This window comes from Petaurus breviceps, unplaced genomic scaffold (assembly GCF_028583685.1).
Source record: "Petaurus breviceps papuanus isolate PSGF00001 unplaced genomic scaffold, PetGlider_PUasm1.0 90734, whole genome shotgun sequence".
In the NCBI taxonomy this organism is placed as follows: Eukaryota; Metazoa; Chordata; class Mammalia; order Diprotodontia; family Petauridae; genus Petaurus; species Petaurus breviceps.
The window spans coordinates 8,135,329-8,144,125 of NW_027187327.1; positions in this window are offsets into that span (position 1 = coordinate 8,135,329).

Genomic DNA, 8,797 nt, shown 5'->3' on the forward strand with positions numbered 1-8,797 from the left:
TTGGTTCCTCGCACTCACAATAATAGGATTCTAGTGTCTTCATCTTTGCAGCCTGTTTTTTTTTTTACCCATTTTGAGGCAGGGCCTTAGCCAGAACCTTCTTCTAGGGCTACCAAGCCTTTACTCTTTAAATTTTTTTCTCCAGGGCACTAATTACTGTGTTTTCAGGGTCGGGGGGGGTGGGGGTATTGGAGCAGCTGGGGTTCCCTCTGCCATCCTGGTCCCTGGAAGTTCAGATAGCTGCTTTAAAAATTTTAAGTCTGTGAGTTGATAGCCCCAGTAATAGCTGCTGCCATTGCTGCAGGTCCTGTATTTGTCTCTTACCCAGCTGTGACTGCTTACAGCCCTGGGGTGATAGGCCTGGGAATGGCCTTTTAGGTTGGAGGATCAACTTGCCACAGAGCAGGCCCAGCTCTCCACTGCTATGTGCATGCCACCCTGGGTCTCTACTGCTTGTGTCCTGCCCCGGATCTCCACTGCTATATGTTTTCCCAGTTCTCCCTCTTCAGTGAATTTTTGTATCTTTTTTCCATTTGGTGTATTCTGCTTTTTAAGGAATGTTTCCTTTCAATGGATTTTTGTGCCTCCTTTTCACATTTGGCCTATTATATTTCTTTTATTTTATTTTTGCTTTAGAAATTATTTAGTATTTTATTTTTCTGAGTTACATGTAAAAACAAATTTTAACATTCATTTTTAAAACTTTGGGTTCCCAATACTTTCCCTTCTTCTCTCCCCACCCAATTCCCCATATTGAGAAGGTAAGCAATTCAATATAGGCTATACATGTGCAGTAATGGAAAACTTATCATGTTGTAAAAGAAAACATAGACAAAAAAAAGTAAGAAAGTAATAAAAAAGTATGCTTCAATCTGTATTCAGACACCATCAGTTCTTTGCCTGTCAATGGATAGCATTTTTCATTATAAGGCCTTCAGAATTGTCTTGGATCATTGTATTGAGGATAGCTAAGTCACTCAAAGCTAATCATCTTACAATATTGCTGTTACTTTGCACAAAGTACATTCACTTTGCATATGCCCATACATATCTTCCCAGGTTTTTCTGAGAGTATTGTGGTCATTATTTCTCATAGTATAATAGTCTTCCATCATAATCATATACCATAACTTGTTCAGCCATTCCCCAATTAATGGACATCCCTTCCATTTCTAGTTCTTTGCCACCACAAAAAAGAGCTGCTATAAATATTTTTTGTACATAAATGTCCATTATTATTTTGTTTTTTATATCTTTTGGGATACAGATCTAGTAGTGGTATTACAAGGTCAAAGGGTATGCATGATTTTTATAGCCCTTTGGGCATACTTCCAAATTGCTTTATAGAATGGTTGACTCAGTTCACAACTGTGCATTAATGTCTCATTTTTCACACATCCCCTCTGCCATTTGTCGTTTACCTTTTCTGTCCTATTAGCCAATCAAATAGGTATAATAGGCATTAGAACTGTTTTAATGTGTATTTATCCAATCAATAATTGTTGTTTTTTTTTTCATATGGCAATACATAGCTTTGATTACTTCATCTAAAACTGTTAACATTTTTGATCATTTATGAATTGTGGAATGACTTATTTTTATAAATTTGACTCAGTTATACATATGTTTGAGAAATGAGGCCTTTATCAGAGAAACTTGCTTCAAAATTTTTTTCACAGTTACTATTGTTAACTGTATTTTCCTCCACACTGTTCCTCCATTTATTCCCTCCCTCCCCTCCTTTCCTTCTCTCTCTCTCTCTCTCTCTCTCTCTGTCTCTCTCTCTGTCTCTCTGTCTCTCTCTCTGTCTCTCTCTCTGTCTCTGTCTCTGTCTCTGTCTGTCTCTCTCTCTCTCTCTGTCTCTCTCTCTGTCTTCAGCCTGTCCTTCCAATTTGTCCTCCATTCTAGGTTTCCTCTCTTCTATTATCACTTCCCCTCCTACTTTCCTGTAGGGTAACATAGATTTCTATATCCAATTGAGTGTGTATGTTATTATTTCTTTGAAACAATTCTCATGAGCATAAGGTCCTTTTACTTCCCTTCACTTCCCCCATCTTCCCCTCCACCTTAAAAGTTTCCTCTTGCCTCCTGTAAGTGAGAAAATACAATGTGCAAAGTGTTATTTTGGTCAATATTTCTGTGCCTTCTTCATCAAGCCACTGATTCTTTCTTGCAAGATTTTAATTTATTTTCCCCATTTTCCCCCTCCTCTCTTCTTTGATTTTAAAATCTCTTCTTTTTAGCTTTTCCAGGGCCTGAGACTAATTTGATGAGGTACAGGCTCTGGGAACCCCCTTGAGCTCTCTTTGAATCTTTGAGGTACAGCTCTGGGGACCTCCCTTGAACTCTGCTTAAATCATACCATTTGATGAGGCATTTGCATGAGGTCATAAGCCTTACATTGTGGCTGGGCCCAAACCTCTGTTACTAGACTTCCCACCCTTGAGCCTATCAAAATATCCATCCACCCTTGAACTGGCCTAGCCCACCATTGTCTGTCACCTTCAGGTAGCCTCCAGCAACTTCCCACCCTTAATCACTCATTGACCTCCTCTGACTTTTCCTGAAGCCCCTCCTCAAGCTCTTCATCTAGATCACCTTTAAATTCTTCCCACAGCTTTCTGTATATAAGATCCCATCTTCCCTCCATATGGTGTGAGAGCACCATAGAATGACCTAGCACAGTTTTACTCTGTGTCCAATACAAGTGAACTTTTAATCAACTTTACTTTTCTTTGGCTGAGAAGACTTGAGTCGAATTCATTTGGCAGGATATGGTGTGTTGGTATTTTGGGATTTCCAGAGCAACCTAACCCATTTTATGGGTGACCTCTTCACAATTAGCATTCTTTTTGAGGATTTGCATATAGCTGTTTGATTTTTCTTTCTTCTGAATTTGTTTAGTTTTCTCTGTCATTCTAGTAACATTTTATGCTCAAGTTCTTTTAATTTTATGTTAAATTTAATGCTAAAGTTGGGTTCTTCTCCTGGAGTAGAGGGATTACCATTCTAGCCTTCAGGGTTTTTTTGTGTTGTTGTATTCTGAAATAATTCTGAGCATCTGTAAGTTTCAGTTCTTTCAAGGTTGTATGATCTAAAGGGAAGGGTGGTCAATGTTCTTCTGGCCTGTGCTCTGGTCTATGAATGACCACAAACACTCTTCTCTACCCTGGAGCAGTAACCAGGGTCCCTGATCCTGTTAGTCCTCTTTCTCACTCTGGAACTGTGACCCATAACTGCATATGGACAATGTGACAGAGTCTTCAACCCAGTCGCAGCAAAGGATCTTCTGTAATCTGATCAGTTTTCTAACCAGCTTGCCATCTGTGGCCTGAAAGCTCCAGAAACCTCATTTAGTAACACTGATTCAGTTGCTCCCAAGGCCTTCTACTGGTTATTTGGGACAAGGCCTGTGATGGTTAAACCTGTGCTTGACAGTGTTCCACTGTCACCTCAATGTGACAGCCCTTTCTTGCCAACCTTCTAAGTTGACTTGGCCTGGAAAAATTGTTTCAACCCATCATTTTATTGGTTCTGATGCTTTAGAATTCATTTTGATACATTATTTTAATATTGTTTGAAGGAAAATTTGGGAGAGATAGGTTATTATCCCACCTTTACTCTCCCAGCCAAAGTTGTAAATTTTGTACTGGCAACAGAACACAGTGAAAACACCAGTACTGAAATCACAGGAACTGGGTTCAAATCATATTTTTATTGCAAGATACTTTTGTGACCTCAGACAAGTCACAACCTCTCTGAACCTCACTTTCCTTATCTGTTTATACATTTTTTTATGAAGAGATTGGACAAGATGGCCTCTACATCTTTCTTCCAGTTCTAAATCTATCATCCTGTGAATAGTACTTGAAGTCCATCAGCAGAGGACTTAGAGAATTAAGTTTTCTCTGAGTTTAGAGGAATTCTGAAATATTGTCATGTTAATTACCCATTGTAATTACAACCAATGATCTATTAATTTCCTTTTCCATTGTCCTTTTCTCAATTCTTGACTTCACACTAGACTTTAACATTATAAATTACTCACTTCTCCTCAATATTCTCTTTTCTTTAGTTTTTTGAGACTCCACTATCTACTCTTCTTCTACTGTTCTGATTACATTCTCATCTTCTGTATCTTTTATAAATTTTCATTCAGGTTGCATCCAGTAACTGTAGGTGTCCCCCAAACTCTGCCCTTGGTTTTCTCTTCTTGTATACTATTTCCTTTGATGATCCAATTTGTTCCCAGGCATTCAATTATCATTAATATGCAAATTATTCTCAGATCTATTTATGCATCCCTAATCTCTACTTTAAAATCCATTCTCCCTCCTCCAATAGCCTAATGAACATTTCTAACTGGATGTCTTATAAGACATCATAAACTCAACATTACCAAATATGAGTTAATTATCTTTTCCTCAAACACTCTCCTCTTCCAAAATGTCATATTACTATTGAGGGAACTATCATCCTCTGAGACACACAGGCTCACAACCTAGGTGCTATCCTTAACTATTCACTTTCTCCTCCAATTAATGTAAAAGGTGACTCTGAACAAACTTTGGAGCTACAGAACACACAAAATGACACAGAGAAGCTAACCTCCCAGCAAGGACAGACTGGCAGGCCAGAAGGGCACAGCTCTGGGAGCCAACCCCAGCACCACTCCAGCCAGAGGTTTTAGCCCGAGGGAGGCTGCCATCTGGAGGGACTTCAGATCACTAGCAGCTGTTGCAGTTTTCAGAATTATCAACCCATAGATGCTAAGGACAAAGTGAGAGGTCAGTGCAGTGTGGAATTTGAGATCAAGTAGTTGGGAGTGTGGTCAGCCTCTGACCCCAGGGCAATAAGCCACTGAGGAGCCAAGCTTATGCCACTGCCACCATATGGCAGCTTCAGCTCCTGGTCTGCAGTTTGTAGGGGCACCAAGCAACCAGTCTGAGGGGTAATTGCTCTTACTTTACCCTGCATGGATCTGGATTGCGTTCTAGGGTGGAGGTCCTGAGGTATGCGACCAGCTTGCCAGAGTGTGTGGAGCCTTCAGAGAGGGCATCCAACTAGTACCTTGGCAGTTGAGAAAACAGAAGCATTTGGTATGAAGCTACCCTGTCTGGTAGTAGAGTTTTATTGTGGCAAAAAGCCCAAAAGTCAAATAATTGAGTGGCAACATGAGCAAGCAAAGAAAGCAAAGCAAGCACAGCAATCCAACATTGGATTCCTTTTTTTAGGGGACAAAAAGGATCAAAGCATGGAACAGGAGGAAGACAGTGAAGTCAAAACTCCTACACCAAAAGCTTCCAAGAAAAATATGAGCTGGTTACAAGCCATAGAGAACCTTAAGAAGGATTTTGAAAAACAAATAAGAGAAGTGGAAGAAAAATTGGGAAGAGAATGAGAACGAGGCAAGAAAATTATGAAAGGAGAGTCAACAATCTGAGTGAGAAAAATAACATCTTAAAAATAGACTAATTCAAATGGCAAGAGGCTCAAAAAGGCAATGAGGAGAAGAATGCCGTAAAAATCTGAATTTGCCAGATGGAAAAAGAATCTCAAAAGCTCACTAAAGAGAATCATTCCTTCAGAATTAGATTGGAGCAAATGGAAGCTAGTGACTTTATGAGAGATCAAGATACTATTAAACATATCCAAGCAAATGAAAAAATAGAAGGCAATGTGAAATATCTCATTGGGAAAACCAATGACCTAGAAAATAGATCCAGGAGAGATAATTTAAAAATTATTGGACTACTTGAAAGCCATGATCAAAAAAAAAGAACCTAGAAATCATCATTCAAGAAATTCTCAAGGAAAATTGCCCTGATGTTTTAGAACCAGAGGGTAAAATAGAGGTTAAAAGAATCCACTGATCACCTCCTGAAAAAGATCCCACAAAGAATACTCCTAGGAATATTATAGCCAGGTTCCAGAATTCCCAGATCAAGGAGAGAATATTACAACCATTCAGGAAGAAACAATTTGAATATTGTGGATGCACAATCAGGATAACACAGAATCTGGCAGCTTCTGCACTGAGGGATGAAAGGGCTTGGAATATGATATTCTAGAGGTCAAAGGAGCTGGGATTAAAACCCAGAATCACCTACCCAGCAAAACTGAATATCATGTTTCAGGGGGAAATATGGTCATTCAGTGGAATAGAGGACTTTCTAGCATTCTTGATGAACAAACTAGAGTTGAATAGAAAATTTGACATTCAGATACAAGAAGCAAGAGAAGCTTGAGAAGGTATACAGGGAAAAGAAATCATAAAGAACTTATCAAAGTTGAACTATTTACATCCCTACAGGAAAAATGATAATTGTAACTTATGAAACTTTTCTCAGTATGAGAATATTTAAAGGAAATATAAACCTATATATTTATGTATACATATATATATGTCTATATAGGAGGGCATATGGGCATATGAATACACATGTGAATGTGTGTATATACATGTACAGGTATACATAGATAGAGGGAACAGGACTAATTTAATAGGAAGGGATAATACTTAAAAGGTGAAATTAAGAGGTGAGAGAGGAATATAATAAGAGGAGATGGGGAGAGACAGAATGGCGTAAACTCTCTCATATAGAAGAGGCAAGGGAAAATGGTTGCAATGGAGAGGAAGAACAGGAAGGCAAAGTGAATCTGTCAACTTTATTCTAATTGAATTGGGCTTAGGGAGGGAATGACATACTGTAGCAGCAAGCACCCCAAGCGTCCTCAGGGTTTGCAGCTACCATAGGTTCTTGGATCTGCTTTGTTAAGGGAATGCAACTCAAAATGGGTTAACAAGCTTACTTTAATCAGTCAGACATATATCGTTTACCTTGTTCAGGAGAAAAGGTCAGCACCCTGAACCTCAAAGTATACAGGCATAATTATCAAGACAGAAACATCAAGTAGACAGATTTCCAAACTGTCCAACCATTACATCCATACCCAGTCAACATCTGGGTTTCCACGTTCTGGGTTTTTCAAAGCCGGGGGACTCTCAACAACGGCTTCCCAGAATCCAGATCAGATCACAGAACACTTCTCAAAGTGAGTCCCAAAAACAAAGCCACACATCAGGGCTTATATAGCCTTCTCCTGGCTCAGAGAATGTTAACAACCTTATTGACTCACTGGCCAATCAAGAAGTATCTACTGAAAAACAAGCCTCCCCCACCCCAGGCTTCAGGTGCACATTAGCCTAGGGGCAGGGAAGATCTTTAAAATTTACATTCTTATTACACATACACACTTAATAGGGTTTCTCACCCTACAGGAGAGTAGGGGGGAAGGGGATGAGAGGGGGGATGACAGAAGGGTGGGCAGGCTAGGAGGAAGGAATTTGGAAGCACCCACTTTTGAAAAGGGAGAGGATTGAAGTAGAGAATAGAACAAGTGGGAGGTGGGATAGGAGGGAGGGAAATATAGTCATTTTTTCACAATATATCCATTATGGAAATGTTTTGCATAACAACACATGTACAATCTATACTAAATTGCTTATCTTTCCAGTTAGGGTGGCTGATAAGGGAGAAAGGGGTGAATCTGGAATTTAAAGTTTTAAAATCAAATATTTAATATACATATATATACATATTATTAATATTATTTTACATGTAACTGAGAAATAATACATACAGGCACTGGGGCATAGAGATCCACTGCACCCTACTGGAAAGTTGGAAGGTATATGGGAGAAGATACGGGAGAGAGCAGATTGGAAGAGGGGATTTTTTTGGGGTGGTGGGTAGGGGAAAAACAGGGAGAAAATTTGTAACTCAAAATCGTAAAGAAGTGAGTGATGAAACTAGAAGTTAATAAAGCATTTGATTTTAAAAATAAGTAAATAAAATATTTAAAAAAACACACAAAAAACTATTCACTTTCCCTGACTTCACATATTCAATCTGTTACAAGGCACTAGGGATTCTACTTCACAGCATCTCTTGGATATGGTTCCTTCTATTCTCCTATATTACCCCTGCCTTGGCTCAAGTCTTCCCTGACTGGATCACTGAAATAATTTGCTCCTTTCATCTCCCTATTTCAAATCACTCTCCACTGGAGGTTATACCCTACTTAACTAGCAAAATTATCTTCCTAAAGTGCATTTCTGAACATATTAATCCCCTATCTAATAAACTCTACTAACTCACCATTACTTCTAGGATCAAATATAAAATCTTCCATTTGACTATTAAATCCCCTAATAATATGGTCCAGTCTTACTCTTCTAGTCTGCTTATACCTTATCCCTTTTCATAAACTTTAGGATCTGTTTATATAAACTTCTTTGTTTTTCCTTAAACAGGACCATCTATCTCCTGAATATAAAAATTTTCACTAACTGCCCCCAGTGCCTTGATAGATTTGTCTCCTTATCTCTGCTTCCTTGATTCCTGCATTTCTTTAAGTTTGAGCCAAAATCTCAACTTCTACAATAAGCCCTTCCTATTTACTCTTAATGTTATTGTCTTCTTTTAGACAATCTGCAATGAATCTTTCACATATTTTGTTTGCACATAGTTGTTTACTGTTTATCTCTCCCACTAAAATGTGAACCTCTTAAGAGCAGAGACTATATTGTTTTCTTTTGCCTATTTTTTTTTCATCCCCAGCATAGTGACTGTTGCATAGTAGGTTTTTAATACTTGTTTACTTGACTAATTCCTTCTTAGGAAGAATAGGTAGGTAAAATAAGCAGTTCAAGGAAATTCCAATACCCAACTTCTATAGCCTAGCTGATCTCCTCTACAGTCTTCTACAACCTGTGCTCTGGTCTATGAATGAC